Here is a 20,510-nt window from a genome sequence, read left to right as displayed (position 1 = left end):
CCCTCCGCCTTTCCAGAAACTTTTCTGGTTTCCGGCCAATGAGGCCTCAGGAAGGGTTGCCAATACCCAGTGGATTTCCTGATGTCTGCATTATAGGACACCAGGGCAACCTCTCCTCTATCACCTATCTTCCATTATCCAGTTCAGTTATCAAAGATGCAGGGATTGTCAAGTAAGACAAGAAAGGTCCAAGGCACAGAAGTTGGCATTTGTGGTTTTTGTTAAAGTAATTAAAGTACTGTGGCAGGAAAACTATAGAGCTATAAAAATGAAGGTGTAGGGAAAATGGGCATGGATTTGAACTGAAAGTCCAGATTGGACAGATTGTGATCATTTGTAAAGACAGAGGGGTCAGTTGTACTTTCTTTAGGATGGCCTTATTGTGTAAGTTAAAATGGAAGGAAGCAGTGGAGAGAGGTAACTATTTATACTGTCATTAGGTTGGAACAGGAAGCTGGGTGATCAGCAGTTTAATGTGAAGCAAGTTAAGGGAGGAGGAGCAAGATATCAGAGAGGGCAGAGCTGGGGGGAAGGATCAAAAAGAAAGAAAAATGCAAGACAGGTGGCTAGGGCAAAAGAAAGCCTGATGGAGATTTGATTTACAACTTACAGATTCACTTACCAGCCAAAGTGCTGCCTTCTGCATTCATTGTCAACCTCACCTGCTCATAAATCAATAGATAAACTCTTAAAAATCAGGACATTTAATATAAAAATTGAGTTACTCTTTTTCAGATAAAGGTCAATGTTGATTGACAGTTACTTTCTGAACTTTGGCTTTTTTAGCCTCCAACAGGACAGAATTCTTTCCAAAGCCTATATCGCTGCATTTGAAAACTATGTCTAAAAACTTTTTAAAAATCTTGTTATCTCCATAGTATTATGCGGCTCAATGTCACAATGACTCCTAAATAAAAGGATTCCATAATTTGAAAAAATATTGATTGTTTGGTCATTTTAGATAAAGCTATTTTGCATCGTGACAGACATTCCTCCTCCCACATCTCTTCAGTTTATTGGAAGGAATCAGAGACTTGTTTGATTTGTTGGTTTCAGGCTTTACACAAAGCTTTCCGTGTTTCCATATTAAAGAAAAAAATCTTGTGTTGTTTTGTTTCTGAGTGTAAATGTATAATCTTATGCTATAAACTGTGCACTTTGATGGTTTAAAAGTACATTTACATATCAAGAGTTTGGGAAAAGTAATTGTATAAAACAATACACTTTGAGGTCCACTTGTCCAGCGCTCCATGGAAGATGGCTTCTGTAATGAAGAAATTTTGTTGTCTAAAGTTATTTGAAATGTTCTGGACATGACTGGTGACAAACAGATTCTTGTTACCTCACAAAATCTTTGTCAGCCCTAATATTTAAATCAGACAAGTGTCCATTACACAACCCGTTCACTGCTGGCTATTTTGTATCCAAGTGAGAAATCACCAAGGACGCTTCTGTTCAGGCATCTAGAAAAGAAGGTTAGGCAGTGGGGAAGGTAGTGACAGATCTCCCACAGTGCACTGGAAGATCGGGGCGCCTGCACAATGGTGCACCTAGGACTCAGCAGCTGGCTTCCCTGCATGAATAGACTCCACCCACTCCCTCGGCCAGCAAGAGTAACTTTGGGCTCTCTTTTTTCTAAGGGCCGAATGATTGATTCTGGGAGCTCGCCCAAAAAATGGCTGTCTCCCATTTTCACACTCGTTCAGCACTTAGAATTTTATTGATAAGTTCACTCCTTTTGTGGTTGGAATGAAAAGCCTTCAAATACAATATAAGATTGATGAGATCCATTTCATATTCACCCATTGAGCTCTGATGCCTCTAATGTCCATGGTCATTTCTATTGACAGTCCACCTTTAACAAAAGGCATGTGTGACTTTCAGAGGTAGCTGATTGTCCATATGTAAATAGACATTTGCTTGAACTTCAGGACTGTCTGGAGCTGTCTACTGCTGAGTCACACGACATACTACATGCATCTTAAACTAATTTTAGTGTCCATTTTTTAAAAATATAGCTTCAAATTTTGTAATACCTTCATGCCTATGCTGGGAATGACAGTTGCAATCATTGTTCTTATTTCACTGTTCACCTAGCAAGCTTCAAGCAGATTAATTTATTCCCACAAAGATGGCCAAGACATTCAATTGAAATGCAAATATAATTTATTTTTTTTTAAATATAAGATGGTTTGGCATTCCCAATTTAATTTGACGGACACAATAACAATTTGTTTCCAGTCAAATTTATATTGAAGTTAATGGAAATGAGAAATCAGGAGAGACATGTATCGGCAGTTGAGTCAATATCATTCATTTTAAACAATGAATTGAGGTGAGAATTACCCTTACTCATGGGTGAGCACAGTGAAAATATTAGGGATAAAAATGTCTTCAATTTATTTCCGTGTTACTTTAGATTTACTGTAACTGATTCTGAGAGTGATATTCCTCATGCAGGATTAAATAATGGTTTCTTAAAAATAAATATCATCTTCACCATTTAAAAAAGTCCTGTTCTTCTTTTGCTATTTGAGTTGAGTCAGAAATTCATATATTTGTTTGGTGATTATTTAATTCAGTCACGATTTGTGATATAATGAGGTTTGTCACCTTTGAGGCCACACTTTCAGCTGTATGACACATGGTAAATGCAAGACTATTAATAACAGTGCAAAGACTGACAGACAATGCAATATTTTGCTGCATATTTTAATTGTTATCTCCTTTCAAGTTCTCATGAGCGGTTTAAAACACTATTCAAGCCTGTAAGATACTTTATATATTTTTGTTATATTAGTTTACAAAACATCCTTTAGAACAATTGATTTTTCTTAAACAGTACAAAGCAGTATAAAAAAAGGTACTTGAACTTAACAAATGTCTATCATAATTTTCTAGAGATAGTTTCAACTTACGGCACTGCACCTGTAGTTAATTCCAGCATTACTTAGTCAATATTTTACACCTTTGTATAAATTATTTTTAATTGGATGGTTGAAATGCTGATGAGCCATGAAGTATACTGACCTTTAGCAGCAGAGAAGTTAATTCACAGTGGAAAGTTAATTTTTCATTTAACAATATCTCATGCAGCAGGAACACCAAACAAATTTGTCTGAGTGATGATGACTCATCAAAGCCAAATAAAGCAAAACATTAACTAAGCTGAATATGTACTAAAGTCAAAAGAACTGTGTTCATTTCTCTGCAATTATAAGGAAATCACTGTTCTTACTAAAGATTGAAAAAAGGTCAAAGTCCAGTCGAGTGATAGAAAATGAAGAACAGATTATGATTATTGGAACAAATTATACTTTACAAACTAAAATCTTATATTTTCTTTGGAAGATTTTGCTTAGAAATTATTTTCCATTATTGTTTTGTTCTAATGCTTAAAGTGTGTTAGAATATAGCACAAAGTGTTGTACTGTTTGTGTAGGTGTTCTGATTCTGGGGGCAGTACCAGGATGGTGTTACACTTGTTACCTCAACAGGTTTGTTCTTCTTAAAAACTAAGATCTACTCTGAAGAGATTTCCCTCACAAGCTCCATGGGGCTTTGATAGTAGCTCACTCTGAGTACCCAAAATGTGAACATGATCCATTCCCCAATAACCCTTACAAAGCAACGTACCATGGATAAAAAACTGAAAATGCCAGATAAGCAGAGGATGTCTGGCAGCACCTGTGGAGAGAGAAACAGAGTTAACGTTTCGAGTCTGTATGTCTGTTCCATTGAATATATTAGGGATGCTGGAAATTGGAAATAAAATAGAAAATGTAGGAAATTCTGGCAGGCCTGGCAGCATTTGTGGAGAGAAAAACAAGTTGGAATCACTTCCACTGAGAACAAAAATCATTGGCCTAAAACATTGGAGGGAAATTTCCAGGCTCAGATGCAGCACTTTTGATGGTGGGGGGAGGGGTTGGAGGTGGGGAGAGGGAGAGGCAGTAGTCTAAAAATCGATTTCACGCCAGTTTGAAATGACAGCAGGATTTTCCACTAGTGTCATCCATAGGGGGTCCCAATTTCCATCAGAGGCCAGCGTGAAATCAATTTACATCCCATGAGTGGGATGCAGATGAAGGCCTGACCCCTTCTGTACCTGATCATCCATGCTGCCAGCAAGGAATCATGCCGGTTCAGAATACGTCTGGACCTATGTGTTGTGTACATGCTGGAACTTGCCTGAAGAAGGCCGGAAGCTGCCTTCAGAGTATGGGATGGAGGCCTCCAACCGCCATGGACACTGGAACATGCAGTAGTGAGTGAGGGAGCATCTATCAGGCAGATTATCCAGCTTCAGTGCTTTTAAGTAAGTCCACCTTCCAACTTCAGAGTGCTCCTGAAGATCCATTTTCTATCTTCAACAGTGGCTCAGTTGAATGCCATCCAGCCTTCCCCATCATGCAAAACATTGCTATACCCCTGCTGCCACCGCTGTCCCCTACTGCCTCATAAGTACTTAATAAGGCTGGGGTCATGCAATATAGGGACAAATTCCCACCCGCCACCATAGCATGAAACACTCCCACTTTCCACCCTTGCCCTGGGACTTTGTTCTGGCAGACCTACTGAGAATTCCTGCATTTCCTGTAGTTTAATTAACATTCTTTATATTGTTAAGAACAAAAATACATCAAAAATAAATTTCTTGTTTGGTTCATTGGACATTTCATAATTTTATTGTACCAGGTATTTCCCCAGTCATTTCAGCCCATTCACTGGCCATATCTATCAAACAGACTTGTTAGCTTATCATGCAATGAAGCTTCTTAGATTGCAACTTTTGAATATGTTTCTTAACACACAAGGTAATTCATGTAAAATAACATCAATGCTCTCTCTTATGGGATTTGAGCAACTAGCACTGGCTGAAGAGTTGGCACTGGCATTTGTTCAATGGTATGAATAACTGTAACTTCTGTGACTTTGCAACATGAAGAGAAGCTGGTGACTAGACCAACTTCTCAGCAACTTCCTGGGTCTGTATATGTAAATGCTGTAACCTGAATGCGCATTCGCGTTACAACATTTACATATACAGAAATAAAATAGCTTTCAAGGTAGTTAACATAAATTTGCATTTTCATCTCAAGTTGAATTCAGTTTTCTTAGATCGTGGCATATTGATTGACACAAATATTAATTAATCCGTAGCAAGAAAATCTCACTAAGCTAATTAAGCCAGGCAATTTTGCACCGTAACAAAGAGACTGAAATGATAAAAGGCACTTGTTTAACATAACAGAAAAATCCTATTCATTGTCAATATCACAATGTACACAATCTGACATGGTATTAAATAATACCAAACACATTCAAATATGATATTTGAACAACTTCTGCTATTGCAGTCTCTGGGAAATACTCTGGAGTATTTTTGGTTGTGCTGACCTTTTGGATTTGACAGAGTGGCATAGAATCATAGAATAGAATCCTTACAATGCAGAAGGAGCCATTCAACCCCTCGAGTCTGCACTGACCAGAATCCTACCCAGGCCCTATCCCACATATTCCCCCTGATACTAAGGGGCAATCCCATCCAGATCTGTTCCCCATAACCCCAAATATGTCCCCCACTAATCCCTCTAGTTTAGAATCTTGTGACACTAAGGGGCAATTTAGCATGGCCAATTTGCCTAACCTGTACATCTTTATACTGTGGGAGGAACCAGAGCTTCTGGAGGAAACGCACACAGACACGGGGAGAAGGTGCAAACCCTACACAGAAAGTCACCCAAGGCCGAAATTGAACCCAGGTCCCTGGGTGAGGCAGCAGTGCTAACCACTGTGCCACCATGCCATCCCAATCCTTGCAGGGGGGTGGACAGGGAATAGCAATTCTGTGAGCTCAGCAACTATGCATGGTGAAGGTAAACATCAGGAGCAGGAGTAGGCCATTCAGCCCTTTGAGCCTATTCAACATAATCATGGATGATCCTCTATCTCAAAGTCATATTTCCACTTCCCATACCCCTTGTTGCTATTAAAATCTAAAAAACTATGTCGCTTTCTTGAATACATTCAGTGACTTGGTCTCCACAGCCATCTGTGGTGGAGAATTCCACAAGTTCACTGCCCTTTGGATGAATAAACCGTTCTTCATCTCAGTTCTAAATGGTCTACCCCATATCCTGAGACTGTATCCCCTGGGTCTACATTCCACAACAAATGAAAAGGTCCTCCCCAGCATCCAGTTTGTCCACATAAACACACTGCAAACAATTATTCTTAAGAACTAGTGGATTCTACCATCGTTTGCATTGCTTTGTCTCCAATTTAGTTGTGCTACAGTGCACAGCAAATGTATCGACAATTAAAGAGTGATTGTGTGTGTGTCAGAAAGAGAGAATGAGCGAGTCCAGGCAGTTGGAAACTGTTTACATACTGGCAGCAGATTTTATTTTGGATCTTATAAACTTCCTAAGCAAAAGAGCAAGCATATGTTTCATCATGTTACTGTTTTTAAAGAGACGTTGTATTTGAAGCCTGCAGCAATTAAGGGTTTAATTGTCTCACCTGACTCTGAACGGAAAAGTTAACGACTCTAATTATTAACACCTGTGAGTCAGAATGCTCATTCCTAAACCTGCGAGTCAGAGAAATCTCGAGAAAGAGAGGAGAGGGTGGGGAGAGAGACATCACACACAGGTAGGAGAACATTTTAGTCATGGTGGGTTGGGAGAAGGGGCTGGTTAAAATATTTGGGAGCTGTGTTGGAGCTCTCCTCCATTCCTCATTAGCAACCACCTCTCTTCAGAGCTGCCAGACCTCTGATTGGGCCAGCAGCATCAGCTGCCTCCTTAATTGGAGGACACTGGGCTTATGGGCGGCCAATTAAGAGGCGTCCTGCGATAAAATTGGAAAATGTGGACCAGGGACCAATTTTTTGGCTCCAACCTCGGGTCCAAATGTCTATAGTAAAATTGCAGCCTGAGAGGGTGGGACACCCAGTGGGCTAAAAATTCAATTAGGCCCTTGAGAGGGTGTGAAGATCAGAATGTGCAATTATCTCTTGTCCTGGTGAGGTGATGCAGGCAGCACATAAATTTCATGCTGCCTCTTCGTCCCATGATTGTTGCATGCAACCCAATGTGAAGCGCATTGCTGATCTACTGCACACTCAGCAGGCAACCCAGATGTTTGTGCGGTTAGCAAATTAGCCTGCATTTGTTAAAGGCAACCTGTCTCTCCTAAAAGAAATTGCGTTCAGGCTGCAGAAAAGTCTTTGATGGAAAGAAGAAAGTCAATGAAGTAACAGGCCAGAGAGAGGGTTCCCATACCCTCTGTTGCAGCACTCGAAGTCTCAACCCAAGAGGTGGAAAGGAAAAGCGAGGATATGTTTTCACCAGAAAGAGGCCCACAATGCATTGAGAATGGGAGCAGATGGCTAGGGCTGGGAATTATGTGAGTCTGAACCCAAGGACTTGATTGCAAAAGTTCAATTACTTCCCATGAGTGGTCAAAGTCAGAGAATGCATTTTCCTGTGACAGCTACCCATTGCCATCAGCAACTCTCAGCGCTCAGTGCACTTATACCTCGTAATCTCTAATGATCAGCAATCATGTACTCAGAGCAACCACTTCACATATTTACCAATGCTGCAAGACTCAGACCTGCTTTTCACTGCATCTCATTGCTTCCACAGAATTCCAGATTTTCAGCTATGGCAGATACAACAGCCAAACACAGTGCAACATACTCATTGAAACACTCCCCTCTCTCATGTAGAAGAAGGTTGTACACAGACAGGAGGTAGCAACAGAGAATTGGTCAGGGATAGGCACCCATGCATCTCCTGGAGAGATGGTGCTATAAATTAGATATTGCTGTGGTGAAGGAGGCGATTACATACAGTGTTTCCAAAAATATTCAGGGCAACGGTATACACGTTACACAACTTCCAAAATTTCTCTCCACTCTTACTTTGTTTCCTGGCATAAAATGTAGATGTAGGTGGTGTGATCATCAATCTCTCAAATTCCACTACCCATTTCGCTCACCCATGTCCTCCTTCCTCCATTTCTTCTTTCAGATACACAAGAGCTGCCAATTGGCCAGGAATGTCACCTCAACATATAGGGCCTAACCAACAGCAGGCCTTAGAGGAGGAACTACCACCAATAACCCAAAACCTAACCCTCAGGCATCAGCTCTGATAATGGTACATATGGATGTCAGAGAGTTGTGTAGCGATAGGATCTGCAAATAGTGAATCAATGGGCAGGAATGTGTTTTGGCAAGGACAGGAGGAGAGGAAGGAGGAGAGGATAGCTGGTCAGGCAGCTCCCTGGAGGACAAGAAGTTAGACGAGTTCTGCTGCAGAGCACCCAGATCAGAACTGATGGGCATGCAATTGTTACTGTAAAGGAGCATGGGCGACTTCAGCTCCATGCAGAGGCACAGTGACACAGTGGTTAGTACTGCTGCTTCACAGTGCCAGGGACCTGGGTTCAATTCCTGGCTTGGGTCACTGTCTGCAGAGTTGGCACATTCTCCCTGTGTCTGCATGGGTTTCCTCCAGGTGCTCCAGTTTCCTCCCACAGCCTGAAAGACATGCTGGTTAAGTGCATTGGCCATGCTAAATTCTCCCTCAGTGTACCCGAACAGGCGTCGGAGTGTGACAACTAGGGAATTTTCACAGTAACTTCATTGCAGTGTTAATGTAAGCCTACTTGTGACACTAATAAATAAACTTTAAACTGGTTCAAGGCTTGGAGCCCATTCTTTCCTGTGTGGAAGTGGTGGCCAACTAAATGACACTCACTTGCCAATCCAGCAATGGTAGGCAATGCCTCAATTTTCATTACATCGAGGCAAAGGCCTTAGTGTTGCAGTGAAAATTCAGACTGAACTCATGAGGGAATGGATTTACAATGCAATACCTTCCGTAAGTAATTTCCATTCTAAATGTGAACATTCAGGATGGGGAACAGCTGACATAAAAACTGACTAAAATGTGGCAACATGTTAAGCGATGCAGGCAGGCAGTTCAAACTGCTACAAGATTTTTAGTCGATCTCTTTTGGCATTGAGCAAGTAAGCCAGTGAATATAGTCACTCTATCTGTCCCAAATACTCTGGTATTGCTTTTTGTCCTAGTTCTTTTTCGCTCTCTTTAGTATACTTCTTACTTCTCACTTTGCTCTCTTCTACTTTTCTCATTGTCTTTATTTTCCGATAAAGGTTGATGGGCAATTTGAAGCGTTGTAATAGACTATCTGTGTTTTTGCTGCCACTGAGCAGAAACTGGAGCGATCATAGATCCCATCCCTTAATTTTGAATAAATGTAGCTGTGTTTTTTATCTTTCTGAGGTCAATATATTTATATGTGGGTGTGTTTTTTCTTACCCTCAAAGTGGTTGATTTAATTTTTAAGTTTACTTATTAGTGTCACAAGTACATTAACACTGCAGTGAAGTTACTGTGAAAGTCTCATTGTCACCACGCTCTGGCACCTGTTCAGGTAAACGAAGGGAGAATTTAGCATTTCCAATGCACCTAACCAACACGTCTTTCAGACTGTGGGAGGAAACTATAGCACCTGGAGGGAACCCACGCAGGAGGACGTGCAGACTCCACACAGACAATAACCCAAGCCGGGAATCGAACCTAGGTGCGTGCCGCTGTGAGACAGCAGTGCTAACCACCATGCCGCCATGCCGCCCATACCCGCAGCAAATTTTTGTGTATCTAAGAATGAAAAAAGTTACCTTATTTTCTATATACACTTGCCCTGGAGGATAACAAAACCTGTCACCTAAAATTCTCAACTCACCCACACTGTCACACACAGACACAAAATTAGATACAGATGAAGATAAAACAATAATTATAAAAATGGTATTTAAATCATAGAAGACCTACAGTACAGAAAGAGACCATTCAGCCCATTGAGTTTGTACCGACCACAATCCCACCCAGACCCTACCCCCATATCCCTACATATTTACCCACTAATCCCTCTAACCTACACATTTCATTACACTAGGGGCAATTTTTAGCATGGCCAATCAACCTAACCCGCTCATCTTTGGACTGTGGGAGGAAACCGGAGCACCCGGAGGAAACCCATGCAGACACAAGGAGAACGTGCAAACTCCACACAGGCAGTGACCTAAGCCAGGAATCGAACACAGGTCGCTGGAGCTGTGAAGCAGCAGTGCTAACCACTGTGCTACTGTGCTGTCCAATACAAAATAGTTAAAATTATTTAAAGTTATTAAGAATTTAGAGCCCACTGTTTCTTTACAGTTGATGCTTTGGTTGGAATGAAGATCTAAAAAATCAAAGATTTCTCAGTAGCTGCCAGGAGATGGACTTTCCAGTTGAATTTGAAGTCGGAACCGATAATAGGAGAATCCTTCTTTCTCTTGACCGTTTAGTTGGCTGCAGAGGTCTGATGGCTTTGTTGGTGTATTGTGGGTGCTCTGATGGAATTTTGTCCTGAATTCAGTTTGAATGACATTGAATTGAATCCTGACAGTGCAAAACCCATGCTGCCTGAAAGCAGGCCAGGGTTCAGGCCCCTCCAGGAGATGTCCACCACAGTCAATTCAAACAATAAGACATGGAAGTCAGCAGGCCTCCTCCACGCCAGCTGCGGATCCTGGGGAAACACCTAGACGGAGTGGGAGGGTGAGGAGGATTATGAAATGATAGATACCTAGTCAGCATGGGTAAAGGTAGCCATTCATATAGAGAGGTCACCACTATGCATAGTAACAAATAATAAATCACACCGTTCACTCAGAGAGCCTCGACCCTATCATTTCATGCCGTCAAGCTCAGTAAACCCATACTTATTCCCACGCAGTGCTTCATTCCTGTGGAGTTTGAGAATGGCTGTTCCCTGTCTCCCCCACACTGAGGGCTGAGTAAAAAAGCCCTGCTGCAGGCAAACTTGCCCCCCTACCCCCAATCAGCCCCAAAGAATTGAAACACATTTAAGTTTGAGCAGGCTAGAATCAAAATTGGAAACAAAATGACAGCACAGCGGCACATTGATTAGCACTGCTGCCTCACAGCACCAGGGATCCAGGTTCAATTCTGACCTCGGGTGACCATCTGTGCAGAGCTTGCGCATTCTCTTTGTGTCTGCTTGGGTTTCCTCTGGGTGCTCTGATTTCCTCCTGCAGTCCAATAATGTGCAGGTTAGGTGGATTGGCCATGCAAACGTGTGGGGCTACGGGGATAGGGAAGGGCCTGGATAAGATGTTCTGCTGTGGGGTCACTGCAGACACAACAGGCTGAATGGCCTCTTTCTGCACTATTTTATCATTCAATCTCCCTCGGAGGTGATGGTGCAAGGTTCACACTTATGTACAGCTGTTGGAAATAGTGCCAATATGACACCACACTGGTGCCAGCCGAATATTTAGTGTGGCCTCAATATCCGATGTGAATGCTGATGCATTCAAATTAGGTTCCCGTATTCCGACATCACTTCACTGGTGAGGTTCATTCAACCTCAGAAAATACTATCTCGCTGATGAGAAGCGTGTTTGTTCAAACTCTCTGCATTTTGAGCCCAGGCCGACCTTCCCAGTCACGGAGAGAGGGCTCAAGATCCCGCCCACAGTCATTGCCTCAGAACTGATGGAGAGTAGAACTATATTGTTGGAGGAAGAGGGAAACCAAAAAGAAAGTTTTGGAATAGGTATGGCGACACAATAGGTTAAATGTCAAAGGTATCATGGAAAGATATCATGTAATAGTTGTGGTAAAGAAACAAAGCATTTGTCCAGAATGAGTGCAAATGCCTGAATAATGAACATCTCTGTCTCAAGACTAAAATATGTAGGCTTCCAACATATCAAATCTAATGCTGCAAGGAACAACCTTAGGAGCCACGAATGGATTCCGACGGAGTTTTTTGGTTTCACTAGACTTACCCTTCTTATGGTAATTGGCCACAACATGAGAACAATGAGGGTAATTATACTTCAGACAGAATCCTGTAGCCCAGGCTCAGAAAGCCAGTTTGAAGGCAAGTTAACATCTCATAGCACTGATTTCCAAGAACCTGCTGCAGATATCAGCAGAATTTTCTTTTTAGTCCATTGTGTTAAATTCAATCATTCATTTTAATGCCGCACTGGAGGAAGCTTTCCACTTTTAAATACAAGAACATGATATGTTGAGTATTTTATAATGTGGAGAGGTTACAACAGTACTAACTAAATCATCAATGCAGCAAGAGCTAAGGATATGGCTTACATATTAAGATAACTATAACTGAATAAGAAACATATTGATTGTAATTAATTCTTCTTAATTCTTCTTGGTACGTATTCTGTTAAATATTCCCTCTTTTACCTCCTCTTGAATACCACTTAAACTTTGAACCAAATCCAATGGTGAACATGTTGTTGTTGGATTTAGAAGGAAGACAGCTGGTAATGACATGGGAACACATTGGATCAGGAGATTTAAATGATATGAGTTTTGAAATAACAGGAACTCTGAAAGGAGAATATGGAGCCAATAGAGAATAAACACAAAAAGGCACTCTTAGCAGAATACTTCTACTGTTTGCAATAAAAATGTGACCCTGAGATGGTAATGCAATTGTACAGTTCAGATATTCTTTTCCACCACTTCCTAAAACCATTTAAAGTATATTAATTCTCTCTAACCAAAGGCTTTATTCACATTATCACAATACTGGCTTTAATGCTAGTATTAATACTATTATCATGTTCCAATCCTGGTAGAAGCCAGTAACTTTAAAAAAAGTGGTAGAAATTTGATATCCTAATTATTTACTAAGAAAATGGGCGCAATCTTATGTCCTCATCCCGCCCGGCTTTCGGCAAGGCGAGATGATTAGTACACGCGGGAGGTGAAAAACTCAAAACGTACCTGGATAGCGGCAGAAGATCTCCCAGTACACTGGGAGATCGGGGCACCTGCACAATGGCACATCAAGCACTCAGCAGCCGGCTTCCCCAGTGAGCTTAGGTTCCAATTCAAAGTGTACCTTTCCTCCTACAACCTCCTGGACAGAGAATCAACACTTACATAACTCATCCCAGCATCATGTTCAATTTTTAGGTTGAAGGGCATCAAACTGCAGTGAAACATCCAAAGATTCTTCATGTGGAACTTTTCCAAAAACACAGGTGGATGATGATCAGTGCAAGTTAATATCATTCCTTGAGTTTTCAAAAAAAAACTTCTAATTATTGAAGAACCAAGACAAAACTTAATATTTTCTTCTCAATTATGGAGTACTTTTGTTGACATCTTCAATTTTCTTAAGAAATAACAGATTGGATGTTCTACACCAATATTCTCCTCTCATTGGAACACTGATTCTATGGCTACATCACTAGAATCAATAGCTCTTTTGAAGGGTTTGTTAACATTCAAACAAAGCAGGTTCATTTATTAATACTGACTGCAACCTCTCAAACACTGTCTGATAAGATTCTGTCCAGTTAAGTTTTATATTTTTCTTTAACATGTTCATCAATGGAGTGATTACCATGCTGAGGTTAGAGACAAACATCTGGTAGAGCTGACACGTTCCAAATTATTTTCCATTTTGTTTTAGGGATAGGAAGTTCATAATTGCTTTAACTTTAGCTGCTCTGGGCAACATTTATTTTACCCCATGAAATGTCTCAGATAGATGACTTTGACTTTGGCAAACTCAACTTTTTGCCAGATTTATCACCAAGTCACTGTTTTGTAGTCTATGAAATGGTGCATTTATATGTCTCACATGTTCTTCCCAAGTGTTACTGTGGACCTACATATCAGCAACGTACATAACAAAAAGTATATGAATTACTTGGTTTGTCATTCTTTGAAAGGTAACTGGTGCATTCTTCATTCCAAATGACATAACCTTGCGTGAACACTTTGGGATTTTGAAAGCAGAGAAATCCTTAGCTTGATCTGTTAATGGAACTTTCCAGTAACAAGAAAATAAATCTTGCTAACAAAGTTTGTATTTTGAACTCAATCAATGTAGCCTCAAGTTGGGAAATTGCATAAGAATCAGTTTCTGTTATACCATGGGTGACATGATGGCACAGTGGTTCGCACTGATTTCTCACAGTGCCAGGGACCTGGGTTCGATTCCTGGCTTGGGTTACTGTCTGTGCAGAGTCTGCACGTTCTCCCCGTGTTGACGTGAGTTTCCTTCCATAGTCCAAAAGACGTGCTGGTTAGATGCATTGGCCATCCTAAATTCTCCCTTAGTGTACCCGAACAGGCGCTGGAGTGCGGTGACTAGGAGATTATCACAGTAACTTCATTGAAGTGTTAATGTAAGCCTACTTGTGACACTAATAAATAAACTTAAACTTTATTTACTTTCCTGTAATCAATGTAGAAATTAAGTGATCCATTTGGTTTTGGTACCTATACGACTGGAGAAACCCAGCTTTGACATGATTCAATATGATTGTCCAGCATGAATTTAGTTTCTTCTCTTAACTGAGCATATCTTGCAATATTGGTTTGGTCAGATTTTTGCTTGATCAGTCTATCAATTATCATATGAACACCAAATGCAGTGAAAGGCATTTGCCCTAGTCTATCAATATCAATCATTTATGTTTTTAAACAGCTTCACTATGCCACCCTGAAACTTCTCTGGAAGGTGATGTAATATTCTATCCAAATTTTTTAACATCACTCTATTGGCTAATTTTATCCCTAGAGGTTTGATCTGATCATCTGAAATCTCTGACTTATTGTTGGAATGCTCAAGTGTATTCACATCACCATTTTCCTTCTGTATTTACTTAGAGTGCACTCACTGGTTGATAAGATTCCCTGTCATAACATTATTAAATCATTTCTATATGACACATGCATAGAGTAAAGGGTTAATATCAGAAACAATGCTGATGTAATAATGATGTCAGATCACATGACTGAGAAGTAAGAGATATCTGGAAGGCAAAGGAGCTCCAACCTCATGTAGAAGTCCAATTGTGTAAATATTCACTATGCACAGTCTGTCTGGGATACTAGAACATAGGACATGGAACAGTACAGCACAGGAACAGGTCCTTTGGCCTACAATGTTGGGCCAAACATGGTGTCTAATTAAACTAATCCCTTCTGCCTGCCCTGGGTCCATATGCCTCTATTCCTTGCATATTCATGTGCTTATCTAAAATTCCCTTAAAAACCCCTGTAGTATCTACCTCCATCATCATCCCTGGCAGGGCATTCCAGACACCTATCACTCTCTGTGTAAAAAACTTGCCCCTCACATCTGCCTTGAACATTCCCCCTCTCAGCTTAAGTAGATGCTCCATAGTATGAGACATTTCAACTCTGGGAAAAAGATTCTGACTGTCCATAAGACCATAAGACAAAGGAGCAGAATTAGGCCACTTGACCCATCGAGTTTGCTCAGCCATTCAATCATGGCTGATATTTTTTTCATCCCCATTCTCCTGCCTTTTCCCCATAACCCCTGATCTCCTTATTAATCAAGAACCTATCTATCTCTGTCTTAAAGATGCTCAATGACCTGGCCTCCACAGCTGCAGCAAAGAGTTCAACAGATTCATCACTCTCTGGCTGACAAATTCCTCCTCATCTCTGCTTTAAAGGATTGTCACTTTAGCCTGAGGTTGTGCCCTCTGGTTTTAGTTTTTCCTACCAGTGGAAACATCCTCTCCACGTCCACCCTGTCTAGGCCTCGCAGTATCCTGTAAATTTCAATAAGATCTCCCCCTCATCCTTCTAAACCCTATTAACTTATCAACCTTATCAATGCCTCTGATAATTTTTATAGAATTCTATCAGATCTCCCTCAGCCTCCAGTGCTCAAGAGAAAACAACCCTAGTTTGTCCAGCCTCTCATAGCTCATACTGTCTAATCCAGGCAGCATCCTGGTAAACCTCTTCTGCACCCTCTCCAAAGCCTCCACATCCTTACAAATTTGATTTCTTTTTAGCATAATAAGCTCCATTAAACCTACCCTTCAATTGTTCACTAGGCAAAGGTAAAAAAACTAGTACTTTGACCCAGGTTTAAATGTTTCTTCTTCCTGGGCCATAATTTTCTCTTTAATAAATTTAAGTTGTCCCCTTACTTTGTGTGTATTGGCTAACTCAAAGGATTTTGAAACCCGTTGACTATAGTGCATCTCTAACGGCAAATATTAATAAGGAAACTTCCTTATCACAGTCCTCAGAATATTCAAGAAATTAAAATATAATCATTGTTATTAATGTTCAGTGGCACCATTCCAATGCTCCATGAGGTTGTGGGTGGTTTGCAGATGAGTTAATCACTTTTATTTCTAAAATGTGCATTGATCCTGGAATACTTGTGACATAAAGTTTGATTCCTGAAAAGACTGAACTTCCCTGGCTAACCTGAATGATCCTCCCTCTCAATTGATTCCACTTCACCTTATGTAGTATTCTGAATGTGTCCTCTAGTTACCATACAAGCTAGGGACAATCCAGGACTTTCCTTCTTCAAAATCTCAGTTTCTTTCACCTTAACCAGCTCTCTCAAAACTCTCAGAGATGCTGCAAACCATTATCCAGTATAAAATTTACTGCATTCAATAGATAAACTAGGAACAATTCTTCCTACTAAACACTTTGTAAATTAACTTACTCAAGGGAGCAGGTTCATAAATCAATGAATATCCCTGATCAATACGTTTTCTTTCATCAAAGCAACTGGAAGACAAATTGTATCATTAGCTCCATCAGTGATTGAACCGCCCCTGTATCTCTCAAGTATTGGTTTTTTCACTTGTTTTGCTGTATAAGGGCATACTCCCTTGGAGATAAAACCTCTTTGACCTTCAGTAACCCGACTCATTTGATCTGTGTCCCAGGAAGAAACACCTTGACTATCATGAGCCATATTCATCATTCTAGTAGGTTCTTCAGGAATTTTGCTATTGCTACTGTCTTATCACCTGTTTCCTTCTTTATTGGTACAATCTTTTCCAAAGACTTCTAGGATGTCCCTATCACTACCACTGATTTAACTTCCAGTGTTTGACAATTTGCTTTTACTTGGTTCCCTCACACAGCAATGAAAGCAGATTGGCTTCTTTACATTAGTTTTATTCTTGATTTTTTTATTAACCAGAACATGTTCTGCCTTCTCCTTAAAGCCAGAATCTCTTTTATTCCTCAGTTTACAAGTGGAGATCTACCTATAGAAGCTGCCCAGTTTTGAAGGATGAGTGAGGGTCACAAGATGGAGCTTCTCTGACTTGTTGGGAGATGCTGGCCTAATCTTTGGTGCAGGAATGGTCCCTATCTTCTCCAGCCAGCTATGTTACCTGCTCTTCAAAGGGGGTGTGTGACCTGAGCTCCGGTGTCCCCCCTGCTGTCTGGGATTTCTCCTTCTTGTTGTGGGCATTCTCGTCCTGCATAGAGACAGATGGACTGTGAGCAGAACAGATACCAATGCACATGATGAACATCTGTGTGTACTGGCTTAACCTGCATAATGGCTGAATATGTGACTTGTTGAAGAAGCAACTTGAGATGAAGCTGTCAAAGTCTGTGTGAGAGAATCGGTGATCATGTCCATTGACTTACCCTGGAGGAGCGGGTGAGATCATTAATCGTCTTCCTGCGATCCCCTCTTGAGGTCTGCAGGCACTGACTGCATTGGTAACCTCCTCCCAAGCCTTGGTGGTGAGGTTGCTGGAATTCTGGCTCTACTGATGGGGCAAAGGGCCTCTAAATAGTCCTTGGCTGCCTGGAGGATGTATCCAGATACTTGTCACTGAACTTTGGGGCACCCAAGAGGGATTTTCCTTCCTGGGGAGGTCGTCCTGGGCTGCAGAGAGTTAATGTGAGCATGGGTGGTGCTTAACCATGATGCCCAGGATGCCAATCAGGTAATGGCAGGGCAGACGCAATCTTCCTGCCAAGAGATACAACGTGCTGCCCACATATGCATTACAAAATGGAGTGAAAGACTGACAGTCTATGCAACAGCCTACCCTGCTGGCCAGCAGGAACCACACCGATTCCCGCCCCTCCACCACTGCACATAGCCTCCGCAGAGGAAAATTCCACTCTGAGTCTAGAGCGCTGCCAACTTAGTCGAAGTAACACTCAAACTGTATCAAGCTGCTGCTGGCAGTTAGTAATCCTGTCTCCCAGTTACCTTTTTAATGGTGGTGGCTATGTTCTAAAGTGATTATCTGGTTACTGAAGAATCCACAGTGTCCTTGAAATGAAATGATGAACGAGTTACTCCGGATTATCAAGATGGAAATGGTCCCACTGAAATGTTGTCAGAGTTTTCAATTCCTCTGGACTCCAATTCTCTTCAAGGCACACATCCAAGAGCAATAGGAAATATTTTGTTTGATAATATTTTTATGTTGCTTCTTTGCAACAGGACTCATCTGTGTGTAGCGCTATAGAATCTAATACTATAACATAATTGCATGTGAATACTAATGAAACTGAATCTTGTTAATTAAATTGAAACATGACCTTTTTTTCACGCTGACAATTCTGCCTTATCTGCAGACTATAAAAAGAATACTGATCAACAAATAAATTGAGCCCTGGTGACATGTTACGTGAGTGATAATCATGAGGACTCTGGGACCCTCTGACTGGAAGGCTTTTATGTGATAATGAGGTTTAGTGCGGCTGTTACTCTGCTTCACTAATTGCTTCATGCAGCTGGGACCACAACACTGAACGCAGTTCTGTTAACGGTGAACCATAGTTCAGTTCCTTTTTGATGTCTTAACTGCAGCAATTGCATCCAAATTTTGACCATTTCCAAATGCTAAAAATAGAGAACAGCTAAGCCTTAGAAAGCCAATTTACTGTAGATGTCAAAGTCTTTGCCCTGCCATTCAGACTGTCTAGTTCACCTCTGCAACGTCAGCAGACTTGGGCGCAATTTTCCCAAAATCTGGCAGCGTCGGATTCTGACTGAAAACTGACATATATCTCTCCAGGTGCACTGCTGAGTTTTCAGACCAGTTCGTAGGATCATAAAATCCCTGCAATGCAGAAGGAAGCCATTCGGTCCATCGAGCCTGCACCAACAACAATCCCATCCAAATCCTATTGCCAAAACCCCACACATTTACGCTGCTAACCCTCCTGACATAACAAGACATTTTAACATGTCAATCCACCTAACACACACATCTTTGGACTGTGAGAGGAAACCGGAGCACCCGGAGGAAACCCACGCAGACATGGGGAGAACATGCAAAGTCCATACAATCACCCAAGGTTGAATTTTAACCCGAATCCCTGGTTCTGTGAGGCAGCAGTGCTAACCACTCTGCCTCTGTGTAATCTCGAGCCACTCTGACAAAAAAACGGCATAGTTTACACCCTGGAAGGTAGGCCTACATAGAGCCAGCAAGGCCAACTCCACAAAGATCGGGGCCCCCTCTCTAACGAACACCTCACTCAGCACTGAGGTACAATTTCCCCCCGGCCCACATTCCCACCACAATGGGGCCTCTCCCCAACTCCAACAACCATTGCGACAGCATTGCCAGTACTGTCCCCTCAATGCCAGGGTCCCCCCATACTCACCCACCCCACTCCCTCTCAATGCCAGCCCACCCCATCAATGCCAGCCTACCCCCTCAATGACGTCCCTGCCTTATTGCCCTCTCCCCATCACTGCAAAGTCCCACCTTTCAAAGGCCACGAATCTCGTTTCCACACTCTCGTGAGGTTTTGGGCCTGTGAATGCAAAATCGCCCCACTTGCCTCAGCTCATCTCATACTGAAACCCTTAAACAGAAAGTTTTGTCATCAGATTACACCAACAGATTTCTGACTCACCTCCTCCAATGTACACCCTGTAAACTTGAGGTCATCCTACTGCCCATATTTTAACCCACACCAGATCCTGTTCATCCATCACTCAGGTGTTCACTGATCTGTAACGACTCCTGGTTAAGTAATGCCACAATTTAAAAATGCTCAACCTTGTTTTCAAATTTCCCCATGGTCTCCCCCCTTCCTGCCTCTGTCATCTCCTCCAGCCCTATTACCTGCAAGATTACCTGCACACCACCATATCTGACCTCTTGAACATGTCCAATTTCAAATGTTCCACCATTGGCAATTGCACCTTCAGCTGCTGAGGCTTTCATCTCTGGAATTCTCTTCCTACACCCCTCTAACTCTTTCCCATACTTCCCACCTTTGACAAAGATTTTGGTCATCTGCCCTAATATTGCCTCAACTGGTTTATTGTCTTACTTATTTGATAATGCCCATGCAAAGCACCTTAGGATGTTTTACTATGTTAAAGGCACCAAATAAATAGAGGTTGTTATCATTGCTGAGTGTTAATTTCTTTTACTATTTCCACCATTGTAACATGCTGAACACCAGCAACCAAAGTGGCTTTTAGACCATTATCAATAGCTTGTTCTTAGACATGCAGTGGACCAATAGCAAAAAGTGTAATTTGATCTTTAGAAATAGCTCGGGAGACACCAGAAGGGCAGGCTGTATGATTAATATTTTTTGTCTTTATTCCACAGGTGG

Source organism: Carcharhinus amblyrhynchos, chromosome 3 (assembly GCF_965287045.1).
Source record: "Carcharhinus amblyrhynchos chromosome 3, sCarAmb.v2.hapA, whole genome shotgun sequence".
NCBI lineage: Eukaryota > Metazoa > Chordata > Chondrichthyes > Carcharhiniformes > Carcharhinidae > Carcharhinus > Carcharhinus amblyrhynchos.
This window is presented reverse-complemented; position numbering follows the sequence as displayed.